This window comes from Marmota marmota, unplaced genomic scaffold (assembly GCF_001458135.2).
Source record: "Marmota marmota marmota unplaced genomic scaffold, marMar, whole genome shotgun sequence".
Lineage (NCBI taxonomy): Eukaryota > Metazoa > Chordata > Mammalia > Rodentia > Sciuridae > Marmota > Marmota marmota.
In genome coordinates this window covers 18054666-18076463 of record NW_026000185.1, presented here as the reverse complement: position 1 = coordinate 18076463, position 21798 = coordinate 18054666, and the positions used below count along the sequence as shown (strand labels likewise).

General features: G+C 46.0%; 1 protein-coding gene across 2 annotated transcripts in view; it reads right to left on the bottom strand.

Annotated features, from left to right (window-relative positions):
* Hs3st4 (heparan sulfate-glucosamine 3-sulfotransferase 4) overlaps positions 1-21798 on the bottom strand; it is a 348545-nt gene that overhangs the window by 193881 nt on the left and 132866 nt on the right. The window contains exon 2 of one of the 2 annotated variants that reach the window (XM_048789689.1): positions 13463-13634. The exons of the other annotated variant lie outside the window; for it this stretch is intronic. The gene's annotated coding sequence lies outside the window, so the exon portion shown is untranslated. The remainder of the gene's footprint in view (positions 1-13462; positions 13635-21798) is intronic. 2 annotated transcript variants of the gene reach the window in all.

The window sequence follows — 21798 nt, the reverse complement described above, 5'->3', positions numbered from 1 at the left end:
GGTGGTTTGAACTCAGAGGTGCTTAGCCACTAAGCCCCCTTTCCAAGCCCTTTTCACGAACTTACTCAGGACCTCGCTAAGTTGCTGAGGCTGGTCTCGAACTTGCAATCCTCCTCTACTTCTTTTTGACTTGGACGACAGATATGGCTCTCAGCTGGGTTTGACTCCTAGTCCCATCCCCAATGAAAACTAACCAAGTGACGAATCTCACTGAGTCTCAGTTTTCCTATCTGAAAAAAAAAATGAATAATAAATAAAAAGATTAATAATGCTTACTTCCTAGGGTTGCTCTGAACCTAAGGTGTGGGATGCAAAAGCACAGCTTATTCCCAGGTAAACAGTCAATAGGAGTCACTCACTTATTCCTGGGTAAACAGTCAATAAGGGTTTGTGGATTTCTTTGGACAAACTCCAGGACACACTTACGTTCCTGGGCACTGTAGAAACCATCTGATCCCCGCTCCAGGGCGACAGAGACGCCGAACCTGCATCCCACGTCCCTTCTCGGGGTGAGGGTGCGATGGATGACTGTGAACCACAGCTGATGTCATCTTTCTTTTTTAAAATTTGTTTTTCTTCCAGATATTTCCTGTTACCCCTTCAACAGCTGGAGTATGCCTATCATCCAACGTCTTCAGTGTAGAACTTTTTTTTTCAGTAGGAATCCAAAGAGAGAAAGAATCAGAACTTGGCCTTTGAGGTTCAGAACTTCAGGCCTTTGAAACTCAAGGCAGGGACTCCAGTCTGGAGCAAAAGATTTTTTATTTTTTGAGTTTAAGAGCCTGTATCTTTTGAGTTTCAAAAGCCCAAACTCTGGGGCTAAATAATAGGCCTACAAGAAAATGCTCGTGGATCTGTGAGAATGAGGTTTTCCTCCATTACAAAAAAAAAAAAAATTAAAAATAAAATGTCCCCCAGGCCAGGAGAAGAAGCAGACAGAAGCATGAGGGTTGGAATCTGTCTGGCTCCCTAGTGACACCAAGTCTGGAGGAATAGAAGAGTCCAGAATAATACTAGAAATGAATGCTTAGAGAAAAACCCTTCCCACTTCTCAAGCGGGGCCATGGGAAAGTGGGCAAAGCCCAGAAGTCTTCCATCCTCCACCCAGGAGTCAGAGTGACAGAATAGGAGGGACATCTTGGCACCACGAGGGGAAGGGGCTGCGGGCACTCTGTGTCCCTGCCTGCTTTCCATGGGTCCCGTGAGCCCCAGGCATCTCCATGTTGATTTCTCTTCTCGAGAAGATCTGGTAGGTACAGCTACCAACGTGTATTTCTCCTGTGCATGGTTCAAACAAGGGCAGCCTGTTCTGTTAACCAAGATTTGCTTTGCATTATCTGAAAGACCCCAGAGGGACAAGTCCCCACTGCAGTGGCTCAGAGTGGTCATCAGCCCTCAGGGTGGACGGTGGTTCTGCGCCTCCAGGTGAACACGAGTCTCAGCACTGACATTTCAGTGGGACCCAAAGTGAAGCAGCTTGAGTTCTCCCTGGAGCTGGAAGATGAGTCGCCTTCACTGCACACGTGCAAAGAAATTTCCTAGCAAGGCGAGCCACCATCAGCAAAAGCAGTCAAAACTACACGACATGAAGTTGGCACCCCCGTCAATTCCCCTAACCCTCCAATTCACCCTCTCTCCTAAATCTGCAATGTAGTTTCAGGAACATCAACTTGTACAAGCTCATGCTAGACTGGGGGGACTATTGCCCTGCAGATTTCTGAGCACATCTCTTCCACATTCTGGACCCCGTGCTCCAGGAAGCTTCCACAGGAGGAAGTAAATCCTACCTGGATGAGAAGGGGATGAGAAAGATTCTCAGAGGTGAATGCAGCTCAGTGAGTGCTAGGATGCTGTCAGAGCAGCAGAAGAGGGAAAAGAAGCTGCTCTGTTCTTATTTAGATCAAAAGACAGAAAATAGAAAGCAACGGCCTCCTTTACCCCAAGGAGACACTTTGGTATCTGGGGGTCTGAAAGCAAAAGTATCAGAATATACCAAAGCAAAGCTTTAAAAGAAGGTTGGCTGGCTGCCTTTGCTCAGATAGAAGACTTTTCCATTAGGATTGTTCCTAGAAGCCAGGCACGGTGGCGCATGCCTGTAATCCCAGCGGCTCAGGAGGCTGAGACAGGAGGATCGTGAGTTCAAAGCCAGACTCAGCAACAACAAGGTGCTGAGCAACTCAGTGAGACTCTGTCTCTAAATAAAATACAAAATAGGGCTAGAGATGTGGCTCAGTGGCCAAGTAGCCTGGAGTTCAATTCCCATACCAAACACACACACACACACACACACACACACACACACACACACAATTGCCTCTAGAAAAGAGGCTAGACTGTGAATCTGTAACCTTTCACATTTTTGATAAAATAACATGCATTCTCAGTGATACTGGTCCTTATTGGAGCCATCCCTGTGGGTCACTGAGTTTACTGATAGGCCCTCCCCTGAACATCACCAGGCTCTCCATTCTGTCCCCTCCACTCTCACTCCTCTGACTTCCACCAAGGTGGCCACCTGCCCAGAATCTCACAGCAACCTGGGATCTTGGGATCTGGTTCACAATCCAGACATCAATCAGCAGCTGTCCGGCCATTGCCCCTAAATAAACACTTCACTAGGAGCTCATGCCTCAAAACACAGTTTCCTTTTGAGTGTGTGTCTGGACATCCAGGTGTTCTGTGTTGCCACACTGATGTCTAAGGATCAAGGGAAAAAATCAGCTAATATATCTAGGGATAAGTTGATCTTAATTTTACATGTCTCATAAACACTAAACAAATCTCAAGTGCATCTCAGGAATGTTCTATATTTCTTGGGATTTGTTTCTCTATTTGCATATATATAAAATATATTTTTTAGTTGTCAAATGATCTTTTATTTATTTATTTATTTACATGCGGTGCTGAGGATTGAACCCAGGGCCTCACACATGCCAGGCGAGTGCTCTACCACTGAGCCCCAACTCCAGCCCTCTCTATTGACCTTTTTGATTTTAACTTTATATCTCTATAGACTGGATAAAGTTCCTTTCTTCAGAATTCATTTTCATTTATATTGTCAGATGAAAAATATATGAAAACACTCAAAAATGGGGTTGAATATTGTTGAATTAAGTTGGGGGTTCATGCTGCCTCCAAACCTAAAAAGTTTGGCCTAAAAGTTTCTCCACACCTCATAAACTGTAACCTAACTTGATGTGTAAACTGAGAGCAACCTATACTGGTGACAAGGAGTCAAGTCTCAGCCAATCCCAAGCAGCCAAATGGTCAAACCACGGTCAAATGAGATTGACAGGAGCTGTGACCAATCAGGCTTACTTCCGTTTTATCTACGTCACTTCCTTTTCTCTGGCCATAAATATAACCCACTTAGGCGGTGAGGTGGAGTATTCTGAACCATTTCTTGGCGTATACTGCTGGCCAATTCTAGAATCACAAGTTAAGCCCATGAAGATCTGCAAAACTAGATTTATTGTAATTTTGTCTTTGAACAAAGTCTTGATCATTAAGTGAATTGATGTTGCCCAATTTGCCTATAAGGGATCCCCACTTCTGTTCCACCCCATGTCAACCATTCTTGCTTATTTATCTTTCCCACCAGGTCTTTCCTCCAGTGAATTTTCTGCCTGTTTCTAAATGGTTGTTGAAAAGGCATTTCCTGCTGTTCTGAAAGCCAGCTGGTCCTTCCTACCTACCTCTCTGATGGGTCAGCCATCTGTCCTCAAATCTGTGTCAGAAGACTCATCCCCCCTATCGAAGAGGATTTCAGGCAGAACTAGAGGAAACCACCCATCCAGCCCAGCCACCACCTCCTCCCGCAGAACCACCGGACTGTCCCAAAGTCTATAAAAACCCATTATGGCAATGTGAACTGGAGCCGTGCTCTTTATTTAAAAGACATACAAGCCAGGAAAACCTCTGTGTGAGGACATCTCTATTCATCCCACACGCCTGTTCCTATTTTCACTCTATTATTTCATTTCTTAATTTAGCAACCCAAGCACTCTGTGAGTTATTTAGCAATTACCAGGGGGGACGCACAGGTCTAACGCACTGTAGCAAGGGGAGGGGGTGACAAATGCCCATTAGCACCAGGCCCGGTAATGGCTCCATAATGCTGCCTTGCACTTAGCCAGATGAAAGCTGCTATATATTCTAAGGAATTTGAAAGGGTGTCAGAAACCTTAATTAATTCTCCGCACACTGGGAGGAAAGTATTTACTCCCATTTGGGATTCTAAGAACTCCTGCACAGAGACGGTGGCGTGTCAAAATTAAAATGCTCTAAATCATGCTCACCTTTTGCTTGATAGGAGAGGTGGAGGGCGCACTTGCCCCTACCCCTGCTCCTTCATTCAGCCAGCAGCTACTGAGGGTTAAGACGCAGGCCAGGCTCAGACCTAGGCTCTCGGAGGAGCACAGAAGAGGCCCAGGACAGCCATGCCCAACCTAGAGTTTCCGGATGAAGTGGCCACTAATTGAAGATATTTCATAACCTTGTTAATCCCATAAACAACCTGCTGAGTCATATAAAGAAATCTGCTTAGTACCCAAAGGAGCTTGGTGTCATCCTGAGCCTCAAGATAGAAAGATGAGTCTGTATCACTGCATTCCTATTGTCACTGATTGCCCTTTGACAGCTTTTTGAACCTTTGTTAGCCTCAGATTCCTCTACCCCTCACAATTCTGTGGAAAGGATTAAGTGAGGCAGTGTATTATCTCTGCCCCAAAGCAAAGGCCTAATAAAGGTGAATAATGACAGCTATGACAATGATTTTCTAATGACCTCCTAAAGTGTGGGGTTCACTGCTCACCCAAGGATACGTCCGATAAACCTACAGAAAGTTCTGGAATTTTTCAGAATTAAATGGAACTCTTTAAGAATTAAATGGTTCTGCGCAGGGCAGCTGGGCCTAGAATCTGGTTGACATGTTTGAGTTAGGGACACCCTCGTTTCCTCTTGAGGCCTGGGGTTTTTCAAAAAATTCCAGCTAGAAGACAGAGGGACGGGGACCTTCAGGTGTGTTCCTGAAGCAGGCAGAGGACAAGGCTTCCCACGGTTCTTTCCAGAACCCGCTACTAGAAACCTTAAGATAGGTTTACTACATTAGCCAGGAGGGAAGGGAGTCTCAGCTTTGGCCTGATATTCAATATTTTCATTGAGGGCTTAAAATAAAGGCTGACACAAAACCGTGTGTGATACAAAGTTGGGACTTTACCTTGCAGGCAGTATGCTACCAAATGCAATCAGGATCCCAGAAGACTTGCACCAGCTGGTGTGGAAGGCGGAATTACACAACATGAAATTGAACAGAGGTAAACACAAGGTCCTGCCCTTGGGGCCCAACAGCCATCTGGACAAACCCTTAATGGGGAAGCAGGTGTGAACGTACCTGGCTGGATCTCACAGCCTGCCGTCCAGTACTGGTCCACGGTGTTATGCGGCTTTCCAAGACGGTCAGATCACTTTTGGGTGGCATTATTTGGGGTAGAGTTCTAGAGCAAGGGAGGTGACATTTCTGTTCTTCTGTGCCTTTCCTTATAAGTTTCGGTACAGTTCTGATAGACCGTGAAATAAATGTACCCAGAGAAGTGATGGGTATTTGGTGGTTGAAGACACTGGGATGAATTAACCTAGGAGAGGATTTGGGAGGTGGGGGACAATTGCTCTTTCCAATCCTTAACAAGCAGCAGTGTATTGGGGACAGGCCATGAGCTCATTCATCCCTCAACACAACTCCATCATTACGCCCAATTTAAAATGATGACACTGAAGCTGATAGGGGTTAAAAGACAATATGCCAGAGACTGAGTGACAGGTCTAAGATCAAAGCTTAGATGCACTCGACTCCAGATTCAGCACTTTGACCATGACCTTCGGATATGCTCTCCAGAACACAGATTCCTTCCACAGAGACACAAGTTCCAGCAAGGCAAGTGCCCTTGGCCTGTCTGCTTTCCTGCTCAACTAGAAGCTGCTGAGAGACACATTGCTCTCTCGACCATCGCCTCAAAACCTGCACACAGTAAATACCCAGTAAACCTTGGCCGAGTGAATTCATGAGCAAAGACGAACTGCAAGATTTCGAGGATGAACGGCCTGCCGTTAAGAATGATCACAACACCTGTGCCCCTGGGGCTGCTGTGAGAAAAAGCCACAAACTGGTGGCTGACGACAACAGACAATCATTTTGTTGTAGATCTGGAAGCTAAGCCTGAAATCAAGGTGTCAGCAGGGCCATGCTTCGTCTGAGGACACTAGGTGGCGAGTCCTTCCTGCCCCTCGCCTAGCTGTTGGTGGTCGTCAGCATTGCTTGGCTTGTGGCTGCACCATCCAGATCGATGCGTCCATCGGCACGTGGCTTTCCTCCCCGGGTGCCTCTCTCTTTGTCACCAAATATCTCCTGTCTCATAAACACACCAGTCATTGGGCTTAGAGGCCACCTGGACTCATCAGAACCTCATGTGAACACCACTGTAACTACAAAGACCCTATTTCCAAATAGGGTCACCTTCACAGGTTCTGAGATTTCATGAATTTGAGGGGGATTCTACGTAAGCTGGTACATCTCCTGAATAAGATGAGCCCTATTGTAAGGTAGGGCCCGGATCAATAGGCAAGGGGCTCAGAATTTAATAGTGAGGATGTCGAAGATAAAATCCAAGGCTGATCTAGAATAGTATCTTCTCATTCAACAAACATTTACTAATGCCAACTCTATAGGTAGCACAAAGTCATCCAGCTGGGCTTTTCCAATGTGAATAAGGTCCCATGGTTGCCCCTCATGGGGAAGAGCAGACCTGCAAAGGAACAGAATGTTCACCCTGAAGAGCTACGGAAGCCCAGAGTTGAAATGACCTAGCTCCACCTGGAAAAGAGGTAGATTAACTAAAGTGTCGAAGATGAGTGAATTCTCCAGGCAGAAAAATTGTGGGAAAGACACGCCGTCTCCAGCCCAGGTTCCTTCCTGCCTCCCTCTAATACAAAGAATGTCCTTTGGGAGACCAGCCCCTCACTCTTGGCTCTGTTGGTTGGTTGAGTGGGATGGCCTCACCCCACACTCTCCAGGGGGGCTGGGCCAGTCAGCAGGTTCTATTTCTTCGACTAATTATAGACTGAGGAACAGTTGCTGGGGAGGCAGGAGAGTATGGATTCCCACTGTACCTCGTGCTGTAAGATTTGGGGGTTTGCAGCTGTTGGAACCATCTTGTAACCATAAGGGGAGAACCTTGAAGCTGCCAAGAATGACAGTAGGTCCCGGGAACAGAGCCATTCATAAGAGCTGCACCGAAGGCTGGATCCTGTTAACAGAATATATGTCCTGAACAAACCGTACCTAAAGCCAAACCTACACGAAGACCTTCATTAGGTGAGTCAATAATTACATTTTATTTTTCTTAGGCCAGTGTAGAACTGGATTTCCTGGAACCACCAACCAAGTGATGCTTGTGTGAGTCCATTTTGCACAAATGACACGTCCAAAGTCATGAAAAAGATCAGGATGCCCTCTTCTAAGAATGATCTAGAAGGTAGTGCGGCTGAGGAATGAAAAGAGACTGGTGCAGGTCTCACTGGAAGGGATTTTAGGTCGCTTTGGGTTTAGGTTTCATTGTGGAGGTTATATACCTTCCAATTCTGAAATTCCTTGATTTTCTGCATTTATGTTGCTGAAATCTCTGCAAGAGGAAAGGAACACTAGCCCAGGAGCAGTAGCCCTGCCTGAGTTATGGCCTCGGATCCTAATGTGTCTGCTGTTGGGCATTTTATCTGTATCCATCAATCTTCTAGGAAGCAGGGGGTCAGAAGTAAAAATTACTGCCCTCGGTTTCAGGCCCGTGATCCTTGGGTGTGCTGATCACACACCTGGCAATAACCTTCACACACCACGTGACCCCCGCCAGGTCTCCCCGTGGCCAGGTACCTGCCAATCAGTCATACCAAGGGCTGCCTAAGACTGACACCTCGACTCCAGATCATTCATAAGCGCAGGATTGAAGCCTGGAGTCACAGCTTGCTGTGCATACAGTCCCTGAGTCCCATACAGGGTTCAGCGCTGTTCCATAGAGGGGCAAGATTCCCCAGGGACTGCTGAAATCCATTCTTGCCCTGCCACAGAAGGCGTCAAGACACACTCCCTGTGCCTGGGAGGAGAAGAGGTCTGGGGAGCCGGCAGACGGGGCTGGGCACGTGGACACAAGCCGACGGCTGAGGGTCTCAGGAGTACCATAAATGACTCGTGCCACACAGGAGGGGAACTGGCCCCTCTGTCTCCCCATAGGACCACACAGAAGAGCAGGAAGTCTCCTGTACCTCTGGACTCACACCTGGTGTTCTGCCTCCTGTCTCCCCCACACCCAAGAGAACAATGTCAGACCCAGCTGAGCTGTGGAAAGCTTGCTGATCCGAACTGGTCTTGGTTATCTGGTTGTTTGCCTGTTAACTGTCTGTCCAATCCTCAAAAATGGAGGTTCTAGGAGAGCAGTGACCTTGTCTTTTTGGATCAGCAGAATTTGTAATGGTAATAAAGCGGGAACATTACAAGGAGATTAAGATGAGCCAGGAACCCTTCTCTCCCTCTCTCTCACTGTGTGTGTGTGTGTGTGTGTGTGTGTGTGTGTGTGTGTGTCTGAGCCTTTCAGTGATCCCACGATGTAGGCACCGTCACTAACCCTGCAGATGGATAAGCTGAGGTTGGAGCTGAACAACTCACACAAGGCCACATGGCTGGTATATAGCGGAAGTGGGTTTGAACCCAACGATAAGTGGCTCCAGAGTTACGCTCTATCGCTGTGGGTGTACTGCCTTTCAACTGCCCGGGCCGTCACTAAACAAGAATTCATTGACTCTACCAGTCACAGTTGTTGATTGTTGGGGTTCAGCCAGAGATAGCAGGAGTGAAGAGTTCATTCAACATATCCCACGTGGATGGATGGAATCCAGGATGGATGGACGGATGCATGGACGGATGGATGGACAAACGGATGGAAGCTGAAGCGATGGTCTCATGGTAGAAAGAGTTAAGACTTTACAAAAGCCATGTCCAGAAGAATCCCCAGTCCGGCCCATTCAGAGCGGATGTCCCCAAATTCAAGAACAGACTAGAATGGAAAAATGAGCGCAAAACTTGTCAGAAACTTCAAATAAAATGACTTAAAGAAGAAAGAGTGCCCACGTGCAGGGGCTGTTGCTGATAACTAGATCCAGGGACCCTGTGGAGTGGCTGCAAATGTCTCCCACGCTTAGAGAGCCTTCTCTTTACCAGACGGCTTGGCAGTTCTTCCCATAAGGAGGGAATTTATTCCTCTAATCGTTAAGCCTGGCCTTGCTCATGTGACATGCATGGCCCAGGGGGCATTAGCCGGTGTACCAGGCCAGCAGAGAGGGCTGACATGTTAGGATCTGCGCGCCTGCTGCTGTGGGGACCCTGGGGCCACGCTTACATGAACTTCCCGTTGCGCTAAGCCTGTTAGATAAGGAGGGTCACATGGCTAAGTCAGGTCCAGCTGACACTGAGCCAGCTGTCAGACATGAATGGGACCCTCCTATGCCAGGCAGCCCGTGGCAAGCTGCCAGCTGACCTCAGCCCCACCTGAACAGCCACGGAGACATGTGAGATCATGGAATGGTTACGGTTTTCAGCCACAAATTTTAGGGTGATGTGTTGTGTTTTGAAAGCTCACTGAAAAAAAAAAATAAGGAATCCCGAGGCCCGTGAGTTCCAGCAGACTGGATGAGCATGAGAGAATATGATGTCATTGCTCCTGTTGTCTGTCCTTGAGATGGAGAGAGAGAGAATTTCAGCAAAAACTCTCCTTCTCAGTACAAGCACATGAGCTGATCACTCTCTGAAATTCATGCATTTGTTAAACCACTTTTTAAAATAATTATTCGATAAACACTGATTGAACACCAATATGGATGAAGTCCTGCCGATGGAGAGGAAGCTAAGCTAGCTGCAGTCCTTCCCCGACCTTGGTAAGTGGTCCCATCAGGGTCTGGAGTGGGGCTAGGTCACACTGGACCTACAGCCAACCACCACCTTACCCTCCGTCACCAATACCCTTTGACCCCCTCAAAAATAGGAACCCAGATTTATATCCCTACTCCCACAGAGCGGTGAATACAGCCCTCTAACCTCATTTCCACAAAGTTCAGGGAGCTGTCAGGTTGTATCAATGCCACCAAAGGAAAGTTCTGAGCAGGAAGCAGCATCATGACAATTGTCTGGTCTGAGCCTGGATCTTCCGCCAAAATACCCTCCCACACTCTTTGACAGCACCCTGGGAGGAAGGGACAGCCATCTGAGCTCCAGCACAAGGAGAGGACAGACTCTGGGATTCCGCTGTCCTGGTCAAAGCCAGGACTTACTGCTGGTGCTCATTAATTTCTCTGTACGTCAGTTTTCTTGTTTGAAAAAGTGAGACAGGTAATAGGTGCTGTTCATAGGGTTCTTGTAAGGGCTGGACCAGATGCACCAGGCACACGCAGATACCTGGCACACCACAGCCACGGACTCTGAGTACATGCCGGTCTTTTTCAATATCCTCTTTCTTACTCCAATCATCCCCTCCTTCTCCCGGCCCCTCTCCCTCAAGCTCCTGACATGCTCCTTTGACCTTTAGGCACCAACATGAATTTGGTTTCCCTGATTTACACTCTGGGCATCTTCTTTGTAGCAACAACAACAAAAAAAAAAAAACATGCCTCTCAACTCTGCTGTTGCTCAGTTGGCAACCCTTGCTCCTGACCCTCCTTCCTCTGCCCTTTCTATTGCACAATTCAGACCTGCCCTGCCATCTGAAGACTCTCCTTGCCATAGCCACCATCCTCCCACTACTTCCCTTCCCAAAGATTCCTCCCAACCTGCATGTCTCAGCCCCCAGGGCATCTGCTTCTCTTTGAAGAACCCAAACGAACTTCCTCTCAAACCCAGTGGACCCTTGTCCAGTGTTCCTCAGTTTTCTCTGGTGATTGCAACCCCAGGACAATATCCTCCCAAACAACTGGAGTCCAGGACCTCGAGCACCTGTCACCCTTCTCTCTGCACCAGAAGAGCCTGAATAAGAAGAAGCACGTTCCCTCTCCCAGGTTCTACGTCTTTCCGCCTCTACTATAAACAGGAGTGAGATCTCATCACCTCTTCCCAGCCCACCCACCAGCTTGGCTCAGCACCCAAGCAATGGAGCCCACCGTCCCCTGTGGGTCCATTACAATATTGTTCCTAGCTGGTCTCCTCGCTCCTGCACTTAGCCCTGGTTCAAACTGCTCTATCAAAACTAATGATCCTATTAAGATTCAGTGTGATTATGAGACACCTTTGCTTAATGTCTTCACAGAGTTTTCCATCCCACTCAGACTAGACCCACAGTTCTCGCCATCAGCGACTAAGACTGGCTTCACCCTGCCCCTCTGTCACTTCAGGACATCTCCCCCAGTTCATTCCCTTTCCCAAGTTTCCATCTTGGGGACTTCCCACTGCTGTCCCCTCTGTCTCTTCAGCTCCTCCTGAGGCCATCCACTGGACTCATCCTCTGGCCTCTGAAATCTTTACTTAAATGTCACCTCCTTAGAGAAGCCCTCAATGGCCACTAGACCTGAAATTTCAAGCTTCTCCTTCATTTTATTTTATTTTTTTCATGACACTCATGACTAAATAACAGCTTTATATTTGACTTATTGTATCTTAGGTGTGTTTCCTGATAAATCCTTAAGCTCTAGGCAGAAGGAGATTTTCTCTGTTTGATTCACTGTTGGATCCACGGCACTTACAACGTCATCTGTCCCATAGGGGATGGATGGAAAGGTGGAGGAGGGAGGGAGGGAGACACGGAGAGAGGACTGGGTGGATGGAGGGATGGAGGAAAGAATCATCGAGAAAGGTTTGGCAGGTTCTGGAAACTCTATGAAGCTCACCACATGGAGAAGCTCATCAACTCATCAAGGACCTAAGTGATTCCCTTCAGAACAGACCCTCTGGATACACCCTGGACGCCTCATGCTTTAATTTAGTCTAGGTCATCCTCAGGTTCTCTGTTGAATGGGAAAATATAAAGTCAAGTCGGGAGCCCTGTGACATTTACTTGTGAAAATCCCAAAGACAGAGATGAGCATTCCAGAAAGTTCTGAATCTTTAGAGGAAGACAGGCAGAGAGCTGGACAGTCTTGGCCGGGTTACTTAACCTCTCTGGGAGTCTTGCTTTCTTTCTCTCTAAAATTAAGAAAGCAACATGTTTTATAAGAAGTTGGCATAATTAAAGAACACGTGTAAATGGCAGAAGAGTCTGGAATTTAATAAATGCTAATTATTCCCTGGGATAAATTATTCTGTATCTCGGTTTCCTTTGTCTGGTTAGTAACATGGCTTAGTGATAGGGTTTCTGGGAAGATGAGGAGTGGACACTGGGCTTGGAACAGATGATCTGATAAATGTCAGCTGCCTTTCCTACTATTATGGAATGATGGGTTTTGCAGATATTTGATGTGCGGCCAAGACCCCACAGCTAGAATGGGTTACCAGTCAAATTCCTGAGCCCTTTCTGAAACTACTTATGAGACAAGTAGCTTCACCCACTTTGCATCCGAAAGAAAAAGCCAGAAAGAAGTCATAAAATCTGCCCAAAGCCCCAGAGTTGGCGTGGGGAAAAACTAGGATCTGCACTGAGAGGCATCTGCCTCCAACACCTATGGCTTCCAGACGCCCGGCCCCTGCGTGGGAAAAGCTGCTGCCACCTGCCCCTTCTTCACTGGTTCAGGGAGGGATGCGACTTCACAGTCCAGACTTTCTCTTGCTCCAGGGGAGGCTGTGAACCCACACAACCAGGGCTGTTTCTCCACGGAGAGCAAATCACCAGCCCGGTCCTTGGGGCTGATACTCGTCTGCTAGCCCCTCCTGCTCCCCGGGAACAGATGGCTGCTCTGGGGCCATCTTTCATTTAGCTCCTTCCTGATACCCCAGGAACCTTCAGTAATTACTGCTATCACTCTTGCATTAAATAAGAGCAAATAACCAAGATTCTGAAGGTAAGGTAAGTAAACGCACAGAGACACATAGAAACACAAACACACCGATCCTCACACACAAGCACTTAGAAGCCATGGAGTCTTTTAGACATCAACGAAGAAACACTGAGAGCACCATCCTACCCATGAACCTGCGGACCCAGAAATCTGTTAACCTGGTTTTCTCTTACAGGCAGATGGGGCCTTTTATCCACCACCTCATCCCCTGCTTTCCTGCAAGGGGGGATGGCAGGGGAGGCTGCGATGGCATCAACAAGGGCACTCTCTGTTTCTCTAAATGCCTAACCAGTTTTTAAAATTGACAATCTGAATTCTAACATTTTGCTCCTTAAAGAAATGACTCACAAGGAGTCTAGCCTCCGGAGGAAATGCTAGGTTTTTTTTTTTTTTTTCCTTCTTCTGTTTGTTTGAATTATGGACCTTTTTCAGAGTGAGGTCTCACCAAATGGTCTGTGTTTATGCAATATTTTCTTCTCCAACTTCAACAGTAGTTGCATTTCTTTTTCTTCTAAGACGACCTCGAAATCTAGCAGGCTGTTGCTCCATGTCAAGGTGCTCCCGGGCGTCTGCTGCAGGCTGGGAGAAGGGACATCTGTTGTCAGGGCCCTGGGCTCCTATGAAGGGAGGGAGGAAGGAGGAAGAGAGAGAAGCAGGTTGTGGAGCCCTGCTGTTCCTTCCAGATTTAGCATCGTACAATGAATCTTCAATTTCTCCAAAAAAAAAAAAAAAATCAGATTTTTGGCATAGAAGCTGGTGCTGTTGCGGAAGTTCTAATTCCCTTTACAGGATTCCAAAGAAAGTGGCTTGGTCCTGGTTTTTCCCATCTTGACAGCTTCCCTCCTCTTTTGGATGGGAGTTGGGCAAAGGCGAAAGAAGAGGAGCTGGTGTGGCCTCTGCACCAGTAGAAACTTGTGCATCTCACGTCTTTACTGACTTATGCTCCCACTCTCTCAAAAGAACACTCTGGGGAGACACAGACCTGTCAACATGCCTACTTTCCTGCCTGTGTGGCCCTCTACCTCCCTGTCCACCCACAGACCCCTCTATTATCTCTCAGTCTCTCTACCTAACTATGGATTTGTGTCTTTTACCACGGGGGAACCGAGATCCCATGAATACCCACTAAACTCCTGCTACGTGTTAGAGGTTGAAGCCAAGAGCCGTGCTTATGATTAAGTGGGTAGAGATTCACTCAGCCCCTGACTTTATTCCCAATAATCCCCATGAGGATGCCACGAGTTGAGTAATCCTTCATCGTGATGATAAACAATGTCAATGTGTATTCAACTTACATTTATTAAGCACCTACTATGTGCCAGGTGAGTGAAGGAGGTCATGGCCGAGTCCCAGGGAGTAAAACCCCTGCAGAAAATGGCTTTGTGATTCTGTGTGCATTGAGCTAGTGTGTGTGTGTGTGTGTGTGTGTGTGTTTCTGTATCTCTGTGTGTGTGGGGGGGGGTATGTGGGTGTGTGTGTTTACTGAAGTTGAAGGCAGAGCATGTGTAAATTTAGAGCAGATAGACTACAGTGCAGTATGTGTTTGGCTAGACCAGTCGGTCTCACTAGCACAAGATTCTAAAGCCAGGTGTGGGTCTCTCTAGGAGCAGCAGATAGGGAGTTCTAAGTCTAGGAATTGGCTTCCTTTCTCCCCTCTGGCCTGACAACCTGGAAGAAATGGTTCTGTTGCCACTCCTCTCTTCCTCTTTAGCTCCCCTCCCAGCCTCTCTCCCGGGACTATCCTCTGAGAATCCTCCCTACAATCTTTGGGGAGTCTCCTAAAGACAAGAGCATCACTGTGCAAACCAGGCCCAGGAGCCAGGGTGAATGTGTAAGGTTTAGGGTTTGACAGGTCTTCTGTAGACTCAGTGGATGGTAGGATCTTAAGGATAGATCTTATTTTAAGGTTTGTTTTAATTCCATTGAAGGGAAAACCACTGGGTGGGATGTTTTCTGTGGCCTGACAAAATTCAGCCCCACCTCTCCCTCTGTGATGGATGGACAAACCTTCCCAGATTCCCTGACTTCACGTGAAATTATGAATATGAGACTTGGATCAAGGAAACAGAGATGTAGACATTAAATCTGTTCTGCAGGATTCCAGCATGTAGAAAAATAAACCTTACTGCTTCCTCAGTAACAAATGCTATTTTTTTTAATATGAAAGAATAAGCATCTAGCACCAAGTGTGTCTCTAAGACTTCAGTAAGATCCATATATTGCTTAGAAGTTCAAGATTTACACTAAAGGATGACACACGTGAAATCTGGATGGGCTGTCACTGTCATGGGCTGTCATGTCACTGTCATGGGCTGAATGGGTCCCCCGAAAGCAGAAGCCCTAATCCCAGTACATCAGAAAGTGACTGTATTTGGAGACAGAGCCTTAAAAGAGGTAATTCAGTTGGGTTCCTTAAGTGTGTTGGGAATCAACCCTTCTCAAATGTATGGTCTCTATATCAAATATTTTTCTCCATTTTACAGTAAAATATAGTAAAAATAGTCTTACTGTATGGCCCAGTAGCCACGCTTCTTAGCATCTGCCCAAAGAGTTGAAAACTTATGTCCACCCAAAAACCTATACGTGGCTGTCCATAGCAACTATATCCATAATGGCCCAAACCTGGAAGCAACCAGGATGTCTGTCAGTGAAAGGATTAACACACTGTGGTGCATCCAGACAACGGAATTCAGGTCAGTGCTACCGAGACAACAGCGGCCCAGACAGGAAAAGAAGAACTTTAAGTGCACGTCACTAAGTGAGAGAAGCCGATCGAAAAAGACTTCATACTATGTGATTCCAAGTACATCACATTCTGTAAAGGGCAAGATTAGAAAAGTCAGTCAAAAGATCAGTGGTCAAAATCTATTCTAATGTCATGTATAACAAATTACAAAAAAAAAGACCAGTGGTTGCCAAAGCCTAGGGGGCAGGGAGGGATGAAGAGATGGAGGACAGAATACTTTTAGGGCAAAGAGATCATTCTGTATCATACCATGAGGATGGTCCATGTCACAATATCCTTGTCCAAGCCCAGAGAATGCATGACACCATGAGCCAACCTTTGTGAGAACTTGGACTTTAGGTGATTAAGATTGTCAATTCAGCCCCGTGCTGTGGCACACGCCTGTCATCCCAGCAGCTCTGGAGGCTGAGGCAGGAGGATTGCAAGTTCAAAGCCAGCATCAGCAACCAGGAGGTGATAAGCAACTCAGTGAGACCCTGTCTCTAAGTAAAATAGAAAATACGGCTGGGGGATGTGGCTCAGTGGTTGAGTGCCCTGAGTTCAACACTTGTCTTACTGTCTGTCTTACTGTCTGGGTACAGAGTTTGCACCCGCTGACCCTGTGTGAGCTGTGGGTTTGGACTGGGTCAGGGGCATCTGTTTGGCTAGTGCAGATCACTTCCTCAGTGCAAGAGCAGTCAGGTCCTGGTGCCCACAGCTACAGTGGTGGCTTGTGACACAGGAGTCCCCCATGGATGCACTCCCTTGATGGTCCCCTGCTGTTCTGTGTTTCTGCATGTTCTGTGTCCTCAGCTACCCCAGGGACTCTGTGAGCTCTGTACCATCGTAAATGTCACGGTGCCTACACACACTAGAGTGGACCCTGTGATATGCAAATAAAAACTCAGGCCAACAGAAAAGGCCTAGTTCTATTGTAATGTTTTGGGACTTTTTAAGTTTCTGTTGGCCTATGTGAAAACTTTTTGTTTGTTCTCAATTTTTTTTAAAATGACAATTTATGACAATTACCATAAAGTTCACAAAAAATTCAGATGCATCTTTATGACACAACAGTCATATACCAGCTACTCAGGTCAGGGAGAAAATAAAGACAGTACCTCCAAATCCTGCTACAAATAACTTGATGAAGATCATACCTCCTTTTCTCACACAAACACACACAACTAAAGCTATACTAATTGATTTCTAGATTTTTGTTCATTTTATCACTTATCCCTTAAAAACACGTTTTGCCAGCATTTGGTTCAGCATGTCAGAGAAACCGATTTGAAATCTGATTTTTTAGATCCTGGTCCTACACTTCTTGGGATAATTCTTTACCTCTCTTTGCCTCAGTTTTCTTAACTATAAAATGGGCATGACTTTATAGTTCCCTCACAGTACAACTATGAGAATTAAAGGAAATAATGGATGTAAAACAGTCTCATATAATATGTTCCTATTTCATCTTTATTTACCACTATCCTGTTTAGCGATTTCCCCAGAAGTTTATTCTATCAGTGCTTTCTGTCTTGCCAAATATGCATTTCTTAAAACTGTTTGTCTATTAGAAATACACTCAGAGAAGACTAAATTGATACATGATTTTAGAACAAGCGTCTTCTTTCTACTTCCAAAATTCCAATAAATTTATAAAAGCCCAAGGAAGTGTGCCTGATCTGTTAGGGGGAGGGTGTTAGAGTAACCCCCACATCACAGGAAATGACGGCTACAGAGGAATAAACATGCTTGAGTTCCAAACTCCAAATAAGTAAATACAAAAGTTTTCAGGTCTCTGGGCTATTTTCAAGTTAAAATATTAATGAGAGACATTCAGAGAAACCAGACACATACACAATGTTCAAAGCTTTATAGATACAAGGAGGAATTTTTAAATGATAACACTATGTAAAATTTATACCATCAAGTTTGAAAATCCATGCAAAATGAAGTACTTCTTGAGAAAATATAATTTCCAGAAATTGACTCACAAAGAGGTAGAAAACTTGAGAAGAGCAGGAACTATTGCAGAAACTGGAAATGTTGTCCAAAAAACTACTCAGGATGAGGTACTAGTGAGAGAAATTTGAAAATAGCTATTGAAATTAAAAACACAGATTCAAATTCAGAAACCCCACACCTGAGAATTTATCAAAGAGATACAAGCACCAGTCGCACAGAAGAGGAGTTAAGGCTGTCAATGCAGAATCATTTGCAGAAAAAGAAAAAGCAAGAGATAAAGAGAATGTCCTCCTACAGAAAAATATAGCCACACAAAAATGAGCTCGATCTTTATCAGTTGATTTGGAGCAATTTTCCAAATGTACTGATAGTAAAGAAAACAAGATGCAGCTAAATAAACGTGTGTGTTGTGATTTCTGCAAACAATAATAAATCCTTCTGTGTGAGTGACTATGCATGTGACTTTGTATAATCTCACGAGAATAGAGAAGGCTGCAGAAAGCTACATACCAAGCTGTGAGCATTGGTTATCAAGTGAAACAAAATGGGAAAGAGTTGGGAAGGAAAATGTAGGGAAAGTGAAGGAAGGATTTTAGCAAAAGAGAAGGAAAGAAAAAAGATTCCATGTAAATTAAGAATTCCATAATAAGATGTTTTCATGCTATGATTCATTCTAGCCTAATTACATGTGTAGGCCTGAGTGTGCATATAGGTATGTGTATTCTTCTTTTTATTTCATGAGTGCAAAAATTAAAGAGGTACACAGTAACCCAGTGTGGTCTGTGAGTCTTAACAGGAAAACTGGACAAACATTATATATATATATATATATATATATATATATATATATATATATATACACACACACACACACACGCCCCTGAAAAAGGATAACTCAGTCTCACAGACATGAAGAGAACTATGATCCAATCATATCCAGAAGCATCTGAGAGAATCATGGCCACAGATGGATCATTGTTCAAAGGAATCTTCCAGGTTCAGTTATACCACATAAAGAGTTTGAGAGTCTTCATTCTCGTCCTCCCAATAAGAAAAAGAAAATAATTGAACAAACTGAAAATTAGCGATGCTTTTTGGGTCCATCAGAGAACTCAAGTCTCGGTGGTAAACCACATTGTTGTCATCCAGAGAGACAGGTGAACCCAGAGTTCCAATCAAGACCTGCTTACCCCAAAGAGGGAGCCCCTGGGGCCATACACTGGTAGAAACAACTGAATGCAGACTTGAGACAAATTGCTGAGGGCTGAGTTAGACTAGGGTGAGTCAGAAACTCTTGGAAGGTCTCACTCTCTGGTATCCACTGGGTGTCCAACGATTCAATTCCATGTGACACCAACTAATCCAAGTGAGCACTGACCCCACAGGTATCAGTCCAACAAGATACCAACCATGAATGGGGTACCATCTTGCCTACACTCTACCCAGATAGCTATAAATTCAGGAGTCCCCACAGCAACCCCCCCTCAGGTTAGAGAACTCACCAGAAGGACTCACAGTACTCAAGAAAAACTTTACTTGGGTTAAAGTGGCTGATCATACAGGACCCGCATCTCAGGAGCATCCAAGTGGAAGATTTGCGTAGGGGAAGCTTCAGGATTGGGAAGGGGTGCAGGGTTTCCACACCCCCTCTGAATCTAGCACTTTCCTGGCACATGAATATATTCATCGACCCCAAAGCTCCCCAAACCCCAGGGCCCTTCAGAGGTTCTAATGGAAGTTTCATCCCAGACATAATCAATTAGATTCTGCCAAGGAGAGCTGGATTCAGTCTCCTCCCCTTCCTGGAGGTTGGGCTGAACATGACAACCTCTAACCCTGGTCCTTCTGGTGACGGGTCCTCATCCTAAAGCCACCTGGGGTCTCCTGATGGACGTCATCTCAATAGCCTGGAAAAGACACTGACTTCCAAGGGTTTCTTCTTACTCTTCTCCTGTTCCTTCCCTCTACGGACCTCTCTCCTATTTCTTTACAGTTCTGTTTTTTAATCAGTGCCTTGGGGAGATGCATGCAGATGAGATGTCCTGTGGTGTATTCCTGCCCTGGCCCAGGAAAGTGCGGTCGGCTCCAAACCATCCTCCCTCACTCCCTCCCCCTCAGTCTCCTTCCTCGGCTCCACTGATGTGATTCTATTTTCATGAGTCCCTCCTCCTCTTTTTCTTTCCTCTTCCTTTTCTTTTTTCTTATTTTGGTCTAGCTTCCGTGGACGAGAGAAGACATGCCATCTTTGACTTTCTAGATCTGGTGTCTTTCTCTTAGCATGACGGTCTCCACTTCCATCCATGGACTGGTAAAGGCTATCATGTCATTCTTCTTTAAAAAGCTCCATGCCAGGAACCAGGGGCCAAAAAATAATTTTTTTTTAATTACATTGCACTTTTAATCAGTTTTACCTCCCTGTGAAGAACAGAGAAAGATCCCTTGGGGCTCATGCTTCAGATGAAAGGGGAAGGCTCCCCACTGTGGGAAATGCCCAAATGTGCCTCCAGGGTCCTCCACAATAAAGGCTCACCTTCCAAGGAATAACACCTTCCTGCGCTAATGCACAGCCCTGGCTCACCTGGGGAGGAGCATTCCCGGTGACCTTCCTGGTGGACCTAAAGGAGGGAGGAGGGAGGAGGCACTCTGCAGGTCCCAGACCGTGAAAGCAGGCTCACGAAAACACTGAGATTTAACCTTGAGGCTACATCCTGGCACCTTGCTGCCACACCAACAGGGCTCTGGTATAATATCAGTGAATTATAACTGAAAGGGCTACAAGATGCAGGCTCTCTCTGAGGAGGAGTATTCAGGGAAGTCTTATGAAGCCTCTGGCACCTAAAGCTACAGCAGATCAATCACTACCCAACCCATATAGTAAGGTTCCCATAAAGCTTCACACCCAAGGCCTATTTACCTCAGTTCCTATTGCCTAATACATCATGTCCAATGCACTGCAATGAAAACTAGACCCGTTCAAAGGCAAAATCCGTAAGAACTAACCAACTCCAGGGATCCTATTGATATAATCGACTAAATCACAGACAAAGCCAGAAATTATTCGATTATTCAAACGGACACAGGAAAAGCACTTCATAAATTTCAGCCCTTACTTCCCTTGGAAAACCAATTCCTTCTCCAGAAAGAATATCTACCCAAAGGCTAAAACAAATGTCTGTCAATGTCAAGAAATATTCTACCACGTGATCCAGCAATTCCCTGCATATAGGCCCCAAAGAATTTAAGACAGACACCTATGTTCATAGCATTGTTCACAACAGCTAAAACACAGAAATAAAACAAGCATCCATCAGTAGATGAAGGAAAACATGGTGTACATGTACCATCAACTATCATTCAGCTGTAAAAAAGTGGGAAATTCTGTCATACAACATGACTTAAGAGGATCCATGAAAAGGTACATCTTCCTCAAATTAGCTGCATGAGGGAAAATTAATTTGTGAAAGTCTCTGGAGGTAATCGGAATGAAGAGTTCCACCATGGTGCTCCTGGGCAGCTCTGTCTGTTACACAAACAGGTTACGAGAACAGAGGGACATCCGCAAGATTGCAGGAGAAGCTTCCAGCACTCACCTCACTCCGAAACTGCACTTTAAAAAATCCACCCGTGGACGAGCACAGCTTCCCAAGGACTAAGTAATTCAGGTGAGAGGAGAGCATTTGGAACCCAAAAAAGATGCACAGACAGACAAGGACAGGAAGGGCAGTCTCGCACGACCCCACACCCAAGCAGTGTGGGGAGAGACACCCTTCACGCTGGGAGAGGAGAGTGGAGTGAGCTCACAACGGGGCCCCAGACCCCAGCAACAAGCCCACCTCAGTGAACTCAGGCACCAACCAGGCCCCCCTTATGAAACCAGGCTCTAAGCTCGTCATAGCACCAGGATACCCCCTGCTACCCCAGGCCCTGAGCCAGCCCGGACCCAAGGCTTCAGGCACAAGGCTGATGGGTTCTACACCCCCACCCACACACACACCCCAAGATTCCAGGCCAACCCCTAAGGTCCCAGGACCCAGGCCAACCTCCACAGCTGTTCAAGGACAGCATCAGTGAATTCAGGCCCAAACAAAGCCCTA